This window comes from Rhincodon typus, chromosome 1 (assembly GCF_021869965.1).
Source record: "Rhincodon typus isolate 14 chromosome 1, sRhiTyp1.1, whole genome shotgun sequence".
NCBI classification, from domain to species: Eukaryota; Metazoa; Chordata; class Chondrichthyes; order Orectolobiformes; family Rhincodontidae; genus Rhincodon; species Rhincodon typus.
This window is the reverse complement of record NC_063332.1, coordinates 170,293,054-170,315,203: the sequence shown is the minus strand read 5'-3', so window position 1 is coordinate 170,315,203 and position 22,150 is coordinate 170,293,054.

The window sequence follows — 22,150 nt, the reverse complement described above, 5'->3', positions numbered from 1 at the left end:
ATATTGGATCCCTGGCTTTATAAAAAGAGGCTTGGAATACGAAAGCAGTGATGCTAAACTTTAATAAATCGCTGATTAGGCTGCAGCTAAAATATTACATTCAAACACAGGCAATGCATGTTAGGAAGAATGTCAATAGTCTTAGGAGAAGGTGGAGAGGACATTTAGCAGGCCAGTACGAGGGAATGGGGGCTTCAGTTTATATGGAGAAACTGGAGTTGGTCTCTTTAAAGCAGGATAAGGGAAGATTTTGTTTGAGATGATTGAAATTCTGAAGCATTTTGATACTGTAAATGAGAAGTAACTGTTTTCAAGGGGCAGCACTGTTGGCAATCAGAGAACAAAGACATAAAACAATTGCCAGAAGAACCAAATGCAAGATGAGGAGACATATACATTTCTTTGCTTAAAAAGTTATTACAATGTGAAATGCAACATTTTTAAAAGCTGATGGAAGCAGATTTCATGCTAACTTTCAAAAGAGGACTGGGTAAGTTTGTAAAGGGAAATAATCTTCAAGACCACCCGCCACTATTACTTAAACCATCTCTTTTCATGTCTCTTATAGCATCCCACTCCACATTATCTCAGCTCATCTGCTGCTGAAAACCTCATCCATGCTTTGTACACTTCCAGGTTTGACTATCCTGTACACCCTCCCAAGTTTTACCCTCTATCAATGTGTCACTATTCAAAATTTTGCTGCCTGCTGACTGACATGCATCAAATCCCATTCAGGCATCATCTACCTGCTCTCAGCTCAGGTCCCAGTGGAGCAATGCCTCCATTCATAAAATTTTCATGCTTATTTTCAAGTCCCTTTTATGGTTTTCACATAATTTGAGTTATAAAGAAAGGCTGGATAGGCTGGCACTTTTTTCACTGGAGCATAGGAAGTTGAAAGGCGACCTTGTAGAAGTTTATAAAATAATGAACGGTATAGGTAGGGTTAATGGTAGTTGTCTTTTCCATAGTATTGGACATTTCAAGACTAGGGGGCACATTGTTAAGGTGAAAGTAGAGAGATTTAAAAAAGATATGAGGGCAAATTCTTTACACAGAAGGTGGTTCACATGTGGAATGAACTTCCTGAGGAAGCCGTGGATGTGGGTACAGTTACAATGTTTAAAAGACATCGGATAAGTATCTGAATAGGAAAGGTTTGGAAGGATATGGACCAGCAACAGGCAGGTGGGACTAGTTTAGATTGGGATTATTTTTGGCATGGACTGGTTAGACCGAAGGGTCTGTTTCCACGTTGTATAACTGTATGACTCTGTATCTTCACAATATCCACAACCCTCTGAAATCTCTCTGCTCCTGGCCTGTTGAGTTTCCAAATTTTAATTAGCTATGTCACATGTCTTTAGTTGGCTTAGAATTTCCTCCATAAACCTGACCATCTCTCTCTACTTTGCTTCCTTCTTTTCATGTGCTCCTTAAAATTGACTATTTTTGCCAAAGCAATTGGTCATCATTCCATGTGGCTGTGTATCACTTTAAGATTCTATGAGACGTTGCACATATGTTGGCACCATTAACACTGCAAACTCCACATCCACCATAAGGTCCACTGTAAATGCAAGTGCTGAAGCTAGCTGATATGTGCTTGAGGTGAGGTGATTGATTGAAAAACTGACTTCATGCAATCCACCTGAGGAGGAAGACATTCATTGCAATTTTGACAAACTGCTGATATTTTCAGATCTAAATTACATAGACTCAGATTGGAAAGGAATTGGGAAGTAGGCTGTGGAAAAATCTTTTCAAACCACTTACATGTGATTTGCTATTTTAAGAAACAAGTTCTTAAAAATCTCTATTTTCGTCTTTTTGGTTCTTTCCATTTTTCAAATGAGACACAAAAAATGATTTGGAGCCACAATATTTTATTGGAATTGCACATCTCATTGAACTGCAAAGATAAAAAGATTGCATCCCCTATACTTTAAGTGCCACCTGAAACCTGAATGCTTCAAACCACCATTATTCTGATTTTCAGAAAGTGGTAATAAAGGAGATAACGTTTGTATTATCATATATTAGATGACAGGCTCCTTGCTTGCTGTTACTTATTTCGATGAACTAATGGTTAAAACATGCTTAAAATACAATGTATAAACTGCAGCCAAGCACTCCTACAGCACAGTGGTAGCATCCCTACTTTTAAGTCAGGCAGCCTGGGTTCAAGTCCCACATACTCCAGAGCTGTATAATAAATGTCTCTGAATAGGTTGATTTGAAAATGTGCATTAACTACAACCATACACAGTTATATTTGTTTGCATAGTCTCTGCTTCTCTGTCTCACCATTTGTTGAGTATCTATTCTTGTTTTCTTTTTCCATTGCCTCAATTCTCAAGGGATAGGAAATGAAGATTTTTCGGGTTCTGTAGGTGGCAGACTATCCAATCAACAAGTTTAACTCCTGTGCAATCCCACCACCCCCCATCCCCACAATCCCTTTCTATTGTCGTGCAAGTGAAAACGATCCTCTTCTGTGTCACCTCCTCTGGGTGTGTCTCCCTTCCTCTCCCAACAAAGCAACGTATAGGGGCAGGTGGCAGTGCATTTTGTTTTTTTTTTGGGTATAATGTGCCTGACTGGTAGCTTACATTGTGCACACTAACTCATAAGACTTAGCCCCTGAGACAGACATGGTCAAAATAGGAACACAGTTATCTAGTGCTTCTATAATGCAACATGCTAAAGCATTGTACAGGAGCATTTTCATTACCAAGGCACACAAAAATGTAAGATAGGTGACCAAATGTTTTATCATCTATACAGGTTTTAAGGAGCATTTAAAAGATAGAAAGAGAGGTGGAAAAGTTTAGGGATTGAATTAGACCTATGGACAGAGACAGTTGAAAAGTTAGCTGCCGATGGTGAAGCAGTGAAATTTGGGAATGTCCATGAGGACAGGATTTAAGAAGCAAGTGGATCCCAGAACGTTGTAGTACTAGAGGAGGTTATAGAGATGAGGAGGGGTGAGATCATGGAGGAACTTGCATTCTTCCATGAGATTTTAAAATCAATGCATTACTGCCCTGGGAGCCAATGTACATCAGCAAGCAGAGGAGTGATGAACTTGGTGAAAGCATGGAAGTCAGTGGGAGGTCAGGTAGAAATGGGCAAGTCTAGAAGTAAGAAAGGCCTGAATATGATATAATCAATAGAATATGGTATGTCTTAAGGCATCTCCTGGTAAGACAGAGTATGATTATGGAATAAAACCAAAATACTGCAGATGCTGGAAATCTGAAGTAAAAACAGAAAGTGATGGTGATACCCAGTAGCTTCTTTAGTGAGGGAAACAGGGTTAATGTTTTGAGTTCATAATGCTGCTAAAGGGATTTCCATGTTAATTTTTTGGCTTGTAACCTTCATTGCTGACACATTGTCATTACCTTTGTTGTTTACTCTGGTCACCCTCACAATCTGCTCTAGTCACTCCTCCTGGCCTTCTGTCAATAGCATAAAAACCACCATTACCAACTCCTTTCAGTTCTGAAGAGGAGTCATCCTGGACTCAAAACATTAATTCAGTTTTTCTCTTCCCACAGACATTGCCAAGACCTGTTGAGTTCTTTCCAGCACTTTCTGTTTTTATACCAAATATGGAAGTACACTAGTGTGCAGGCTTTTTGTGCATTTTTTGTGTCAGAATCACCTCTGTTGGCTGGGTCATGTGAGCTGAGTGACTGATGGACGTATCGCCAAAGATGTGCTCTATGGTGAACTGGCACTCAACAGGAGACCGAGTGTGCAGTACAAGGACATCTGTAAGCAAGACTTCGGGTGACTGGGTTCAGACTTTAATCGGAATGACTCCCTGCTAACTGGAGACAAGAAGTCAGAAAAGGTCTGGGGGAATAAAAAAAAGAGGACAAATGAAGGGACTGCATGGCACATATGGAAGCCCCACCAGAAGACAAAAAAAAATTAACTGCCTTTGGGTCACGGTAATTCTTCTGTGCCAGTTATGACTGATGCTGTTGAATCTGCCTAGAAGGCAATAACAGAAATTGTTGGATCAAAAAATTGTAGCTGTTTTACATTGAGTAAAACAGACTGAATAAAATATGAGCTGAGATGGGAAAGGAGACAAAAATCAAGGTGGAAGGAAGTTCAACTTAGTGAAGCCGAACGCCAAGGATGCGAGCTGTCTAGTTTGTCCTCAGCAATGTCTTTCTGTTTTAGTTGATGGTTTGCTGGTTGGTACAGGCACAACAACAGGATTGAACGACCAGAAGATGAATGGTGATTGTTACCCAATAGCGCTGTGCTTTGTCACTCTGGTCACAGCTAGCAAGGTTTCCCATGTGGAGGAGAGCAGTCAGGGGCATATTGACACCCCTAGACCACCTGTGCTCACATTGGCTTAAGTACAAAAACACGAGGAACACAGGAGGAAATCCAGCCACAGTTTTCATGCAGGAGGGAGCAGTGGTACAAATTTAAAAGACACAAAATCCTGGAGAAACTCAGCAGGTCAACAGGATTAGATACTGAGTTAATGTTTTGATTTCAATATGAACCTTCTTCAGCTTTGTCTCAGATTTCCATCCATGGCATTTTTCTTTTGATTTGCTCGTGGGGTGGGAAATGGTGACTTGATGTTGGGTGGTAGTGGAGGGTGTGTGTACGTTGTTGAATGTCCTAAGGCATGTTTGACCTCCAGGCCTAAGATACATCACAAAGAAGATAAAGGATGAGTGTGGCAGGCTGAGACATGAACAGCATCTATAATAAGCAACATAAAGCAGAACTGAGCTTATTTTAGGATTCCTGTATAGTCTTATTTATCGAATCAGAGATAGTAGGAACTGCAGATGCTGGAGAATCGGTCTAGGCCCGAAACGTCAGCCTCTCTGCTCCTATGATGCTGCTTGGCCTGCTGTGTTCATCCAGCTCTACACCTTGTAGTCTTATTTATGTTGCCTGGGGAATAATATGCATTCCACAATAGCGGTCTGCTTGTTAGACTGAAGGGTTTGCAAGGTGAGTGCAGAGAATATGAATTTACTGAACAACAAATAAAGTAAAAGATCTCATGAGGTCTTGCAAAGCTTTAATGGTGGTCTTTTGGACCACGTGTTTCTTTTAGTCTTCTCAGCTGCTTCACAGTGAGACCCTGCAATTGTTCAACTCTTTGAATGGCAAGTTCACAGATTTAATGAAAAAGAGTTCACCTCCTTCTCCAGCTCATCAAGGCATCAAACTGCAGAGTTTGTGAGTGATTTCCCTTGTACATTACCATTGTCTCCTGTGACTTATGACAGGTAAAGCCATGGGAGATCGCAAACAACTGCTTCTGAAGTGTGACAGCTGTAGGCTTCACAACTGCACCGGTCCTTCTTTCTGTTTTGATCTGCTACACAATCTTGTAACTTAGCAAATTTTATGCAATTGCAAGTGTCACAGACTATACCCATTTGTTAAAGTTTGTACAGGTTAGCTCTGTTGGTTGTATGGCTGGTTTGCAATGCAGAGTGGTGTGAGTTCAATTCTGCACTGGCTAGGGTTACCATTAAGGATTTTCCCATTTGCTTTTTCCCCTCACCTGAGGCGTGGGGACCCTCAGATTAAACCACCACTAGTTGTTTCTCTAATCAGAGAGCAGACCTATGGTCTGGTAGGACAATGGTGACTTTACTTCAAAAGTGCTGAGAGCAGCTCTCTTTCTTAACGGCAAATAAATGCATTGTGGCACACAAACAGACCTTTTGGTTCAACTATAATCGTTCTGAAGTTCTGAGTTCTGAGGAAGGGTCACCGGACCCGAAACGTTAACTCTGTTTTTTCCCTTCACAGATGCTGCCAGACCCGCTGAGCTTTTCCGGCAACTTTTGTTTTTGTTCCTTTGGTCCAACTGGTCCAGGCCAACTAGGTATCCTAAATTATGCCAGAGGGCAGCATGGTAAAAAACCCATGCATGATTGTGCCCCTCCCCCACCCTGGGGAGAACAGTCAACCCTTGCCCTTTGTGCCAAGACCCTTTCTTAGTGACCACCCATCCTGCTTTCACTAACCTCTGGCCGGGGAGCCGTCAGAGGGAGGAGCAGTAACACAGAGTAGCTGTGGGAAAAGAACTGGAGTGGCATCACAGGGAAACTGTGACCTGATTGGCTGTTGGGAAACCTGCACTAAATTTGAAAAAGAACACAACAAAGAAGTATTAATAAATTAATTAATTCATTAATACATTTATACAAATTAATAAAGTACTTAACCAAGTCAACATGGCCGGGCAGGTGATGTGCTGTAACTGTATGATGTGGGAGCTGGCAGTTCCCATTGCGAACTGCAGTGACCACACGTGCAGCAAGTGTTAGTCGCTCAAGGAACTTCGGCTCAGAGTTGATGAGCTGGAATCTGAGCTTCAAACACTGTGGCACATCCGGGAGGGGGATTAGTACCTGGACACTTTGTTTCAGGAGGCGGTCACACCTGGTAGATTAAGTACTTCAAATTCAGTCTTCGATCAGGGACAGCAGGGGGTGATTGCAAGTGAGGCAGGTAGGGGGATCTGCCATTCAGGAACAGAGGAGCCTCAGCTCTTGACCTTGTCCTAAAGGTATGAGGTACTTGCTCCCTGTGGGGATGAGGGAAAGGGCTGTAGGGAGGATGAGCCAGCTGACCATTGCACTGTGGTACAGGAGGTCATTCAAGAGGGGAGAGCAAAAAGACAAGTGGTAGTTGTAGGGGATTCTATAATTGGGGGGATTGATAAAATTCTTTATAAACAAGATTGAGATTCTTGTTTGGTGTGTTGCCTGCCCGCTGATAGGGTAAGGGACATCTCTGACTGGGTTGAAGGGATATTGGAGCGGAAGGGAGAGGATCCAGATGCTGTGGTCCACATTGGAACAAACAACATAGGCAAGGCTAGGAAGGAGGACCTGTTTGGGGATTATCAAGCACTAGGAATGAAATTAAGGAACAGGTCCTCAAGGGTTATAACTTCTGGAATACTACTTGAGTCATGTGCAAATTGGTTTAGGGATAAGAAAATTAGGGAAATAAACATGTGGCTAAAGGAGTGGTTTGGCAAAGAGGGATTCCATTTCATGGGGCGTTGGCATCAGTTTTGGAACAGGAGGGATCTGTACCATTGGAATGGTTTCTACCTGAACCGATCTGTAACCAGTGTTCTAGAGAAAGGATAAATAGGGTGGTCACTAGGACTTTAAACTAGTGAACTAGGGGAGAAGGGAAGGGGGAAACAACAGAAAGTATAATGGTAAATAGAAAAGGAAACAGCAGGTTAACATGTGCGGGAGGGTTTAACTACATCGAAGCCTATGAAAGAAGTTAAAAGGTAGGAAGACTAAGGAGATATTATTAATGGAGATGTTAGAATTCAAAAGGAAGGTATAAAAATTAGCATAAAGGCACTTTACGCAAATGCATGTCACAATCGAAACAAGGTAGATGAGTTAACGGCACAAATCATTGAAAATGAGTATTATTTAGTCGCCATTACAGAGACATGGTTGCAAAGATGGTCATGAACGGGAATTAAATATCCAGGGGTATCAGACTATTTGTAAGGACAGACAGGAAGTTAAGGGAGGTGGTGTAGCTCTGATATTTAAGGATGACATAGGTTCTATGGAGAATAAGGTTGAATCCCTTAAGATAGAAATTAGAAGTTCTAAGAAGAAAATGTCATCGATGGGCATAGTCTATATGCCACCAAATAATAACATCACATTGGGGCAAGCAATAAACAAAGAAATAACTGATGTCTGTAAAAATTGTATGGCAATTATCATGGGGAATTTTAATCTACATGTCGATTGGTCAAACCAGGTCGGTCAAGGCAGCCTTAAGGAAGAGTTCGTAGAATGTATCCGCGATAGTTTTCTTGAACAGTACGTAATGGAACTGATGAGGGAGCAAGCCATCCTAGATCTGATCCTGTGTAATGAGATGGGAAGTTAGGGATCCTCTTGGAAGGAGCGATCACACTACGGTTGAATTTAGAATAGATGGAAGATAAAATCCAATATCAGGGTGCTGTGCTTAAACAAATGAGACTACAATAGTATGAGGGAGGAGTTGACTAGACTGGAAGTCTATAAGATAGATTATGAGAGTAAACTAGCTCAGAGTATAAAGACAGATACCAAAAATTTCTACAAATATATAAAACGAGGAAGAGTGGCTGAGGTAAACATTGATCCTTTACAGAGATTTAATAATGGGAAATGAGGAAATATCCAAGGCACTGAATGGGTATGTTGGGTTTGTTTTCACAGCGGAGGACACGAATAACATACCAGTAATTGATGACAAGGAGACTAAGGTAGGTGAAGATCTCGAAGTGATCTTTATCATGAAAGAGGCAGTGTTGGGCAAACTAATGGAGCTAAAGGTAGACAAGTCTCCTGGCCCTGATGGAATGTATCCCAGGGTACCAAAAGAGATGGCAAAAGTAATAGAAATTGCGCTCATGGTAATTTTCCAAAAAATTGCTGGAATGGGGGCAGTTCCAGCAGATTGGAAAATAGCAAATGTGACGCCACTGTTTAAAAAAGGAGGTAGATGAAAGATGGGGATTTATAAGCCAGTTAGCTTAACTTCTGTAGTGGAGAAAATGCTTGAATCTGTCATCAAAGAAGAAATAGCAAAACATCTAGGTAGAAATTGTCCCAATGGGCAGATGCAGCATGGGTTTGTGAGGGTAGGTCATGTTTAACTCATTTACTGGAATTCTATGAAGACATTATGAGCGCAGTGGAGAATGGGAACCCAGTAGATGTGGTGTATCTGGATATCCAAAAGGCATTTGACAAGGTGCTGCACAAAAGGCTGCTGCATAAGACAAAGGTGCATGGTGTTACAGGTATTAGAACAGACAGAGGAAGACAGAAAGAGAGGGGAAAAATTAGTGTTTTTCTGGTTGGCGATCAGCGACCAGTGGTGTGCCTCAGTGGTGTTGGGACTACAACTATTTACAATTTACAGTCATCATTTGGAGTTGGGAGCCAAATGTACTGTGTCAAAGTTTGCGGATGACACTACGATGAGTGGTAGAGCATAATCTGCAGAGGACTCTGAAAGTTTGCAGAGGGATATAGCTGTTAAAGTGAGTGGTCAAAGTCTGGCAGATGAAATTCAGTGTTGATAAATGAGAAGTCATCCATTTTGGTAGGAAAAACAGTAAAAAGGACTATTACTTGAATGGTAAAAAGTTGCAGACAATGTAGCAGACCATTTAGGTTTTTGTTCCTTCAGAGGCCGTCAAAAGCAGAATAATCTTGGGTTTCTAAATCCAATCTTTAAAAAAGGCATCCCACAGTTCGGATTTTCGGACCAAGTTATGCCAAGCGAACAGAAGAGTTTAAGATTATTCGCTGTCCAAGTTGCAATCAAAACAGTTTCACTTCATATTAGTCAATTGTTATCATTTTGGGAGCTCAATATATTTTACTGGTGTACTGACAGTATTAAAATTTAAGTAAAGGTAATGACAAAGACATGAGGGAGGAACTGACCAGAGTTGATCGGGAGGGAAATCATTGGAGCAGCAATGGCAGGTGTTTCTGGGGGCAATTTGGGAAGAGCAGAAATCCATCCCAAGGAAGAAGAAACATACTAAAGGGAGCATAAGGCAACCATAGCTGACAAAGGAAGTCAGGGACAGCATAAAACCAAAAGTATACAATGTGGTGAAGATTAGTGGGAAACCAGAAGATTGGGAAACTTTTAAAAACCAGCAGACGATAATTTTAAAAAAAAAGCAACGGGAGCGAAAAAGTGAAATATGAGAGAAAACCAACTAGTAATAATAGAAGATTGCAAGTTTTTTTTCAGATGTCTAAAAGCTTGCAGAGAGGCAAGAGTGGTCATTGGACCACTGGAAAATGAACCTGGAGAAGTAGTAATAGGGATCAAAGAAGTGGTGGAAGAACTAAATAGGTACTTTGCATCAGTTTTCACAGTGGATGACACCAATAACATACCAGAACTTCAGGACAGTAGGCAGCCAGAGGTGAATAGTGGCCATCACTAAGGAGAAGGTGCTGGGGAAGCTGCAAGTTCTGAAGTTAGACAAATCATTCGGACTGAATGGGCTATGGTGTCCAAGGAGTTAGGGGCTAGGTAATGGCATGGATAGAGAATTGGCTGACTGGCAGAAGGCAGAGAGTGGGGATAAAGAGATCTGTTTCAGGATGGCAGTTGGTGACTAGTGGAGTTCTGCAGGGGTCTTTGTTGGGACCACAACTATTCACGTTGTACATTAACAATCTGGACAAAGGAACTGAAGACATTGTTGCTAAGTTTGGAGATGACGCAAAGGCAGGTGGAGGGGCAGATAGTATGAGGAAGTGGGGAGGCTGCAGAAGAAGCTAGCAGAGTAGGCAAAGAAGTGGCAGATGAAATTCAACGTGGCAAAATGTGAGGTTATGCACTTTGGTAGGAAGAATAGGGGCATAGACTATTTTCTAAACATGGAAGAGAACTTGGGAGTCCTAGTTAAGATTCTCTTAAGGTTAACATGCAGGTTCTGTTGGCAGTTAAGAAAGCAAATGTAATGTTAGCATTCATTTCAAGAGGGCTAGAATGCAAGAGGAGAGATGTATTGCTGAGGCTGTATAAGGCTATGGTCAGACCATATTAGGAATAAAGTAAGTAATTTTGGGTCCTGTATCCAAGGAAAGATATGCTGGCACTGGAATGGGTCCAAAGGACGTTTACAAGAATTGATCCTGGGAATGAAGGGTTTGTCAAATGAGAAGCAGTTGACGACTCTGGGGCTGTAGTCAATGGTGTTTAGAAGGATGACAGGGGATCTCATTAGAAATTACAGAATACTAAGAGGTCCAAATAGAGCAGATATATGGATGTTTCCACTAGTAGGAGAGACCAGGACCCAAGGGCACAGCCTCGGAGTGAATGGATGACTCTTTGGAACTGAAAGGATGAGGATTTTCTTCAGCCAGAGGGTGATGAATCTGTGGAACTCATTGTTACAGAGGGCTGTGCCAAGTCATTGAATGTAATTAAGGCAGAGATAGATAGGTTCTTCATTAGTACAGGAATCAAGAGTTACGGGGAGAAGGCAGGAAACGGGGTTGAGAAACACATCAGCCATGATCAAATGGTGGAACAGATTTGATGGGCTGAATGGCCTAATTCCTTTGTCTTATGGTTATATTATGTTCAATCCATGCTTACAACTTATATAAAATTCAAAGTATGTCATTCTGGCTTATTCCAAATAAGGGTCACTGGACTAGAAACATTGACTGTGTTTCTCTCTTCACAGATACTGCCAGAACTGCTGAGTATCTCTAATATTCTAAGAGGCTGCTTGGTTTCAAAAGCCGGTTGAGTGGGAAGCCTGCCCTTGGCTTCAGTACTGTGATCAAAGTTTAAACAAAAGATTATAGAAGTTTATAAAATTATGAGGGGTATAGATAGAGTTGATGGTAGTTGTCTTTTCCCTAGGATGGAGGATTTCAAGACTAGTGGGCACATTTTTAAGGTGAGAGGACAGAATTTTAAAAAAGACATGGCGGGGGGGACAAATTTTTTACACAGAGGGTGGTTTGAGTGTGGAATGAACTTCCTGATGAAGTGGCAGATGTGGGTACAATTACAATGTTTTAAAGATATTTAGATAAGTACATGAAAAGGAAAGGTTTGGAGGGATATGGGCCAGGAGCAGGCAGGTGGGACTGGGGATTGTGTTTGGCATGGACCGAAAGGTCTGTTTCCATGCTGTATGACTTTATTACAATAGAAAACATCCCTCCTGTTCTCACCTTCTCACTTTCCATGCTAAACTAACTCACTGTCATATTCCCATGCCAACCTAAACCAACTCTCCCATGGACTTCATACCAACTTATTGCCCATGTATCCAACCCTCCTTGGTACATCATGCCCCCAATGCCAATCTATGTCCCACAACACACCATGAAACCCCATATCAACATAGCATCCCTAAACCCAAGCCTCATGGCCCATGTGTGTATGAGTTAGAACAGTTTAAAAATGATTTTTATCTTTTGGGTGTTAAGGATTATTTCCTTTTTCTTTTAAAATTTGCAAGAAAACATGTCTGACTGTGTCTTAAATAGTACTTAAATAGTTAAACATTCGGTAACATAGCATGCAAATACCATACAAAACAATTTCTGCTCCTATGTCTAATAGTCTTATTTTTAATCAGAGAAAAGGCAGCAAAGTGGACTTGAGGATTATCAAATCAGCCATGATCTCATTGCATGGTGGAGCAGACTTGATGGGATATTTTTGTTCCAAAATATTATTGTTTGTTGCAGTCGATCATGAGTTGCAAAGACAGGAATATCATTCTGGCACTTTTAACTCAGCCCTGGCCCCTATTTGTGAATTGCATTCACTGTTGCATAACAATGGCCTATTCAGCATTGTGCATATCCATCCTTAATGCTCTGAAATTTAGGAATATTGGAATGCATGATCCATATTAGCTGTAAATGATTCATATCTGAACCACCATCATGGGATCCATGGTGTAATTCATCATTAAAATGTTATTGATTATTGTGTGGGGAATTAAGTACAAAAGCAGGCAGGTTATACTTCAGTTATACGGGCAAGATCACATCTGGAACACTGTGTACGGCGCCAGTGCCTTTCTTTCAGAATGTACGTATATTCGAAACAGTTTAGATGGGGTGGAATGGAGGAAAGGTTTGATAGACTCAGTTTGCATCCAATGGAGTTTAGAAAAGTAAGAGGTAACTTGATTGGAACATGCAAGAGCCTGAAGGATCTTGACAGGTTGGCTGTAGAAAGGATGTTTTGTCTTGTGGGAAATTCTGGAATTGGGGGGGGGGGGGGGATTGGGGGTGTTCACCATTTCAAAATGAGGTGTTGCCCATTTATGACAGAGATGAGGAGAATTTTTTTTTAAATGAAGCTCTTTCTCACTCTGAAAGACGGTAGAAGCAGATTTTTTTTCTGAACATTTTAAAAACGGAGCTAAATAGCTTCTTGACAAGCAAGGAGTGAAAGGTTATTGTGGGTAAGTGGGAGTACAGAATAATCAGACCAACCATGAACTTATTGAATGGCTGAGCAGGCTCAAGAGATCTCCTTCTGTTTTTAATTAGTATATATTTGTCAGATGATTCCTCTGTTTTGCCCTCTTTTCTTCCCTGTGATTCAGTAGACAAACACATCACTGAAAACTTGTGTAAACTACCTGTTATTTTATTGAAGAAAGAACTACAGATGCTGGGGGCCTGAAACAAAAACAGAAATTGCTGGTGTTTCGAGTCCTGAGTTCTGATGAAGAGTCACTGGACGTGAAGCTTTATCTCTGCTTTCTCCCACAGATGCTATCAGGCCTGCTGAGTTTCTCCAGCAATTTGTGCTTTTGTTTCTATTATTTCATAAATACTTTTAATCAACCTGCTCAGATATTATAAGACACACATTTGGAGCGGGCTGGGACTTGAACCCAGACCTCCTGGCTCAGAGGTTGGTACACTATAAATGTACCACAAAAGCTCCCAAGCCTGTTATTTTATATTTATAAGCGCAAAGTTAATATACTTCATAACGAATCACAACTACATCTACAATTTAAAACACATATTGACCACCATCACATGGTACAGGAACAGTACAGCTGCTCATGTTATCTACTTTCCTTGGGGAAAAAATAATAAAGGAATCACCTCGGAGCCATGCTCTGCTACGTCTGTTTTGGATTAGTGCACTACTGGGCAAAATACTTGGCAAATTTATTTTGCTGGTGTCAGAAGCAAGTGGCCAACTTGTGAACACTAGGAGCTGTGCTTGGGACTAAGGAAAATGACAAATCAGTAAATAAGTCATCGAGAGAGTATATTGTATAGAATTTTATTAAATACAGTTCATTCTGAACATAGGAATCACCATTTTAAAAGCAGTTTGCAGAATTTAATTAGGATAGTCTGCTTGTAGTTGTATTTGACATTAAAAGTTCAAAATTAATTACCCTATTGCCCTTTGGAAATGTCATTAATAACTGTGAATGAACAATACAACGAAATATTGAATAATGCAAAACATCAGTTTTAAGATCATAAGTTAAATATGAGGTAAAAGAATAAAAATCTCATGTCAAGTGTTTAAATAAAATGAAAACCATCACAATTGCATCAAAAGCAAACAAACTTGTAAAATGATAAATTCATTGTGAGAATAATTTTCTTTTTGCATTAATATCCACCCTCCCAGTAATTGTTCCAAATTTTGTCTTTGATATTACATTGCACATAACTTAAAGAAAATCCACCATTAAAATAATAATAATACACTTAATACTTCTTACAAGGAAGAAATGGTTCTTAAAGAATGCAATTTTTTTCATTCAAAAAATATACAACTACAATCAAACCCAGCAACCGAGTCCAGATATCTCACCTGTCCCAGTGTCACTGATTAAACTCCTATTCAATTATCGTAACAATAACTTGAATTACTTAAAGTCTTTTTTTTATATTAGAAATGTCCAGCCTATCTAATGTTCTTTGTCAAGTGCATTTTTCAGAGCATCCCAAACCTTAATAGTTGGCCAAAAAATGTTCTTTTTCACACTCTTGGTGATAAAGGGAGTGTAATTTTATTCTGAGCTTCTGACCTATTAACTTGACACAGCCCTAGAATTTGTGTTTATTATGGAAGCTGAAACCCATCAGCTTTCACTTTTTCAAAAAAAATCAAAGTTCAGATTTATCTATTTTAATTTGTAAGATGCCAGATCAAGCTGTAAAGTACCCATCTCCCTCCTCACACCATCCCCCTTAACAAATCTGCAAATATGAGATTTAAAAGTCTGGGAGATTGCATAAAAAATGCATTTGTCTTGTAAATGCAATGCTTTTAGCACAACAAGCAAATGACAGATTCCTTTGCTTTACATAGTCCAAACATTTCACCCTCCAACCCACAATTATACCATCAATCTCCCCTTAGTAGGGATTCAGGAAGCCTCAATAATATTGTTACTTTAGAGTCATTCGAATAAAAATCCTGTATCATGAAAGTAAAAAGCTATCAATAAAGCTTCATTTGGAAGCTGCAAGGCTGCCCTGTTTGCAGTTCACACACCGAGCTCAGATTTGAATCTGCCATGCTTCCTCCACCAAACAAAAGCATACATTAATACACAGACATAAGAATATACAACATCCTTAGGGACTGTTTGTACCTTATTTTATGCAGAACACTGTTTCATTCGTTATTCAAACCAAAGTGCCTCATATAATGCGCAGAATGGTTTAAAACTGCTATATAGTTCCAGCTTTTTCCTTTTCCCCCAAATTGGAAAGAAGTACATTACAAGAAAAATAAATCTTAATTTACATAACAGAGCAGAGACCATCATAATCATTGGCTACCCTTGAAATAGCGTCAAGACTCCCAATGCAGCCCGCAAAAATGCAGAATGTAACCTATAAAACAGTTCAATTCCAAAAAATGTACAGTTACAGCATATACGGATCTCATGATATATTAAGTGTGCTTTAGCAGTAATGTATTTGAAATAGGCGTACCACCAGTCTAATATGTCAGGTATGCTAGTTGTTGTTTTCCAAATGGGTGATTCATTTAATCCTTTGAGCACTATGGATTTTAAATTTGTTTCTTTCTCTCAGGTGGATTTTGTCATATCCTGTCACACTTCACCACCCCACCCCACCACTGAGAATTACTGTTTTTGCTGTTGTTCTAGATTCTCAATATAATTTTAACATATTTGTCGACTTTTCAGTGAGAGAGGTCTATGCATACTGCCAACATCAGGTACTCTCTGGTTATATGAAAGAAATAACATGTTTGTACAGTGTCTTACATCACCTTATGACATGACAATGATGAATGATTTTTGATTGCCATGTAAACACTGCCAATTTGAGCACCTCCTATCAAGGTCCTGCAATGTAACAATGACCATATTGTTGGATTTAGTCTTGTAGGTTAACAGATGAATTACTGACCAGTGTTCAATGTGTGATTCAAGTCTTTATTCATTGACCCAAGAGGGTAGATGGGGCCTTGATTTAACACCTCAGCTGAATGACGGTGCCTCCAACAATGCAGTACCCCCTGCAATGAAATATCACCTTGGATTATGTGCTCAAGTCTTTGGAGTGCGGACAACGCAAACATGGCTGATACCATCAATCAAAATGATTTGCATTACCATTGTTATATTTGATGTGTGAAATGGGTTAATGTCTCTGTTATGACAATGAGCAGAAAAAGAATCTCTCCAACACGTTAAGCAATTGTCTATTAATATGGCCAGCTGCAATTTCTGGGCTGTGAGCCTAAATGATTGCATTAAAAAAAACAAGGAGGTATAATTCTAATTTTGGGCGATATCGAATTAGCTGACCATTATACACACTGAAGGAATTAACTTTTCAGCAGTCAACAGATGGAAGAATTGAGCGACATGTTTACAGTTTGGCAATTTAGACCATCACTCAAATTTAAAATGACCTGAAGGAGAGTGAACAGAACTGTGTGCATCAACACCTGATTGAATGCCTTGCTGCATAAATAAATGTTGCATCTCCAAGACACTTAAAAGATTCAGGGGATAAACCAATCATTGAATTGCATCACTGTATTGCATGGGGTTGATTTTCTCTATTAAGAACATTAAAAGCTACTGCAATCAGCCAATCACCAAACTGTCGGTCAAGTTGACAGTGGTATCTATGCCAATCAAGAGGACCCCACAGTTTGAAGCAGAAATTGGAAGGCACCATGGAACATGTAATGTTTCATTGCAATTCTTTTCAGGGAAGGTTTACAGGATAGATGGTTATGTATTTAGAGTTAAACCTTCTATCAGTTTAATCTAAATTTTAAGCCAGTTGTCTGCAATTATATGTGTTCAGTTTCAAATTAACCTCTGCAGAAACCTAATTCATTTCACAAATGGGTAACACATGGGGAAAATGGAAGCCTTCCAACAGTGATGACAAGTTCTCAGTTGTCCCTTTCTCGCATCGTCCCTGAAGTTGCCAAGGAGCCTTGCAGAAAATGAAAGTGGGCAAATATTTAAACCACAAAGTCAATGCCCTATAAATCTTTAACATTGTAGCAGCCACCTCAGAACTCAGTCCTTGTGTGACAGGCTGTCGACTATATTCAATGCAAGTTCATATAAATTGCCTTTGAACTTCTGACGTCCATGTTTTAAAATAAGAAAATCTATTTCTGCATTAGATAATTGGCTAACAACCTACTTACTTCTCTCTGCCTTTATGCATTGAGGAGGTGGTAGGAAGTAAAACATGGGAACTGGTGGTGGAAATCTGTTTACAGTCAATTGCTGATCTTTTGCATTCTACCTATTAGTTGCTGTTGTATATTTTTGTCAAGAATATTGCTGTTTGTTCTCCATTTACTGCATTTTGTGCCATACAGTTAAAGATATATAAAATGCAATACCATCTTCTACGAAATATATAAATCAGTACAAATTCACCTGTACTAAATCTTCTTTAAAGAAATAACTTTAGGCTTCATTGCTATAAAACATTAACTTAGAGGAAAAGAAGTCTGCAGTTACTGTTATAGATCTTGAGTTTTAAAACTGCCATAGAGAAATATTTGGTGTCATTTCAGCCTTGAAGCAACACCATAGGCAGTAACTACATGTGTATCCAGCGTTAATAAGGCAACTATTATTGAGAAGGTATTTATCATGGATCATGGCCCACTATCATGTGTTTTGGCATCAAGTAAATAGTTCCTCTTGGGATTAAGACCAAGCTGAACAAATATTTTTTGAGCTTATTATTGCCAGTTTGAGTACCTTTCATCAAACTTTGTACTGATTGAGGCAAACTGGACACTTAGTGAGATTTTAGTTCAGACTCTTAGTGAGCATTTTTTTTGTCATCCATAATATAAATTAGTCCTGAATATCCATCCTTCTCAATTGACCACTTTTACAAAAACTATATTATCTTTTGTGATGCTTATCATCTTTAAGTCTTCACCTTTTGAAAAAAAAGTTCATATTTATGTCTTTATTGTGTTCAGGTGTATTCTTAAGATTTTCCTCTGCAGTGTCCTCTTTTGCAGTCTGTATGAATAAATATCTCCTGATAACATGGTTAGCCCAACACTGTATATTACTTTGATATATTTCCACCAGATTGCTCTGATTTCAGGAACTGTGGCAGATTTTCTTTTATTGCAGATCTAATTTAGGCAACTAAACTAATTACTTGGCACAGCTGCACTCGGGTCTCCAGCTCTTGTTGGTGACTTATTATGATGTTGTTGTATTGAGACAGAACACTACTCACTGTAATAAAGGACATACATGCAGTTACAATCTATTATTGCTATCTGGTGCCAGTTGCATTTAAGATTAAAGCCATTTCCCAACAAAGTTGCTCATGTCTCCTTTTGATATGCGGTGGCCTTTGGATCACACCGTATCTTTAATTTATTAAAACATACTCCTGTTTTTGAAGCTGTATGAAATGACACAACTGCATCAGGTACAGTAAACATACAAGTCCTTCCCATCTCCATCACGCCTGATTGCCACTCACACCCCAGCAGTTAAAACTGATAGGGCAACAATGAATTTGATAATCTGTACAGCTGAAAATCAGGTGTAGAGCTGGATGAACACAGTAGGGTGTCGGCCCGAAACGTCAGCCGTCCTGCTCCTCTGATGCTGCTTGGCCTGCTGTGTTCATCCAGCTCTACACCTTGTTATCTCAGATTCTCCAGCATCTGCAGTTCCTGCTATCAGCTGAAAATCAGTTCAGGCCAGACTCTAAGAAGATATATTTGACAACAGCAGCTGGTGTTGTTGATAAAACATAAAAGCCGTTCAGTGTCAGATAGTGTCCACCTTTCATTACACTTAAGCATTCCACTGAAGCAAATTCAAACATGAACTGAATTAAAATGACCTGCTTATAATTCAGTTCAGCTTATATACATGTGAGCATGCAAAGTTAGACAGGTCATGAGCCACAACAAAACTGAGCAGGGGTATTTACATGGGATTGGGAGTTGGGGTGGGGGTGGCATGGTGTTTCCCAAGAAGAAATAGGGGCAAAAGTAGACCATTCGGCCTTTAAAGCTGGTTCTGCCCTTCAGTAATACGAAGGCTGACCTTCACCTTAACTCTATTCATAAGCTCAACATTCCTGCATTATCTCGTTATCCCTTAATTAGCTTAATACGCACATATTTATTGATCTTTGGCTAAATACACTCAAAGACTGAGCATCCACAGCTCACTGGAGTAGAGAATTCCAAAGATTTACAATGCTTTAATGGAATGAGGCAATGAGAAAATGTTGGGTATGAAATAAATTAGAAGTGAGATCCAAGTATTATTGGCTAGGTGTCAGGATAATTGCTAAAAGGAAAGGGTGTTGAGTATACCTTGAGTAGTGATGCTAGCCAAATAAACTAAGGATTGATAAACAACAACTGGCAAAATGCTGTGGATAACTGAAAGCAGGCAGGGGACTGCAATCTCATTGACAGACAATGGCTACAGTGACAAGTTTGGATGTGAGTCAGGAATTGGCAGAAAATCTAGAAAATAGTGAACTTGGAAAAGAGAGATAAGTAGGTGCCGGTAACGTTGTTCAATGTGATTTCCTTTTCCTCCACTGACATTTCTCAGTATGTATTGGAATTTGACACCACCTGCATGCACTGAAATGTAACAAATATTATCTATGTCCTTTTCATTAAACAAAAGTGAGCAAGAGATGAACCTATGGACCCATAAAACTTATCAAAACTGTGTTAGGGTATTTGACGTTTTCATTAATGTTGTATAATGACATTCTAAAATGCCCGAAGCTAATTAAGGCTAGGGCATGAATAGGGTGAATAGCCAAGACCTTTCCCCCAGGGTAGTGGAGTCCAAAACTAAGGGGGGGATACGTTTAATCTGAGAAGGGAAAGATTTAAAAGGGTCCCAAGGGACAACTTTTTCATGCAGTGAGTGGTGCATGGATGGAATGAGCTGCTAGAGGAAGCGGCGGAGGCTGTTCCAATTATAACATTTAAAAGGCATCTGGATGGGTACGTGAATAGGAAGGGTTTAGAGGGATTTGGGCCAAATGGGACGAGATTCACTTAGGGTATTAATTGGCACGGATGAGTTGGACCAAAGGATCTGTTTCACTGCTGTACATCTCTGTGACTTTATGATAGCCAGAGCAGCTTAAAGAAGGGCATTTGACGTCTGACCGACTTCTTTGAGATGAAAGATCTGGAAAAGTTGGGGTAAGAGAAAGATGAGGCTGTCAGAAAGTCACTGTAGTCTCAGAGGGCCATAGGCTGCTTTCTCCTTAGAGACAGTGATGAAGTCTCCATGCCCGAGGTGAGGGTCAAGAATTGAGAAGGCAGTGCCTTCATGGTGACCTCAGCCCATATTGGAATTCAGCTCCTGGCTGCTGGCTTTACTCAGCAACACAAATCAGCGATCAAGCCAACTATGCAAACCCACCCATGCATTATACACAATCTCAAGTAACAAACTCACTTCAAATGTGAAGATCAGTGGAAAATGGATGGGAAAAATGTTATGGTGGATTAGCTTGTGACTGGAAAGTCAAAAGTGAAGGTAGTGGTTACTGTGGATGTATCTGGAAGGAGGAAAGGTGCAAGCTAAGTCTCCTAGGGGGTTACCTTTGGGGCCACTGTTGATTTCAGTCTTTTTAGATAACTCACAAGGACATATCGTATCTAATTTCACAGTTCAAACCAAATTGTGTTCAGTATCAACAACCCTAACTAATTTACAATAATCTAAAGAGATTAGCACAGCCCAGGTCATTGGGCCCAATGTAGGTGGACATGAAAAATGAAGTTTGAAGTCACAAGATTGGATTGAAGAAGCAAGAATATGAAATGTATGTTCAATGGCAATGTGCTTGAAGCAACAATGCTGGCAAAAATCTGCTAGTGGGGTAATTTTGGTGGATAATTTTTACAAAACACCACACAAGCGATTAAGAAGGAAAAAGAAACAAATTGGATACAGAATTGATTACGAAGGTCGAGAACAGAGCCTAGGCAGCATTCACCCAGATGCGGATATTCCTTGACCATTTCTGATAGAGCTTATTTTTGACAGAAGGAGAAGGCCTGGGGCATGAATTTAAAAAAAGAAAACCCAAACTCGGAAATTACTGCTGAGTTCAAACAGACAACAGGTTTGCTGATCGAAATAACTAACACTATAGTGTGGGAATCACAGATTAATGGAGTAGAGTTAAATGCTTTTGAAGAATGGAGAAGGTTTATAAATGTCTTGATCTGAAGTTATTTAAATCCTCAACCCTGTAAATAAGAAAAAAAAGGCTGCAGTTGTTAATTAGAATGAAAACAAAATCACTGGGTGCCAGAATGCATTGATTAGCAGGCTACCTGGTATAGCTTAGGAAAAACTACCATGTTTGAATAGAATTCATTGTTGACATTGCCAAGGGTCATTATTATAGTTAAAGTTGTTGTGAAAGCTTGGCTGCAATTCAAACATTCCAGGAGAAGGGAGCTGAGTTCTAATTTTGATTGATAGTTTTAAGAGAGCATTAAAGTATCAGCTGTCTTTGATGTGGTTACTGATTGTAAATTTGTTTTGATAGGTTACTTGATAGGTTTTAAAATTTTTGAATAAGTTTCATATACAGGAATTATTTTCTGTAGTCAGTGGAAATGAGTGAGTGCTCTCTTGTTAGAAGTGTAAATGCTTTTCATCTCCATTTGGCTCCTAAGCTCTGTTCATGGTGAATAGTGGTTTGAGTAGCTATGGGAGGAGGCATGGGGAACATTAGGGGACTTAATGTTGATATGAGAGGGCCTGCAAAATAACTTGGAATGAATGAAATGGCATAGCGGCAATACTGGTGTACGATAGAGCAGAGGATGAGTATGGGGTTGAAAGTGTGAGGGATGTGGGTGGAGGTCTTAGTGTCAAACAGCCTAGTCAAAGTCCCAGGGAATCTTTGGGCTTTCTAATCAGCCTAACAGTGACATTTGCCCTGTTTCAGGGTTGCTGATCCCAAGTCTGCTACCAAGGTTGAAAGCTGCTTGTGAAAGGGACGTTTATGGTGAGGCAGCCATTGAGTAGGGTCTGAGGAGT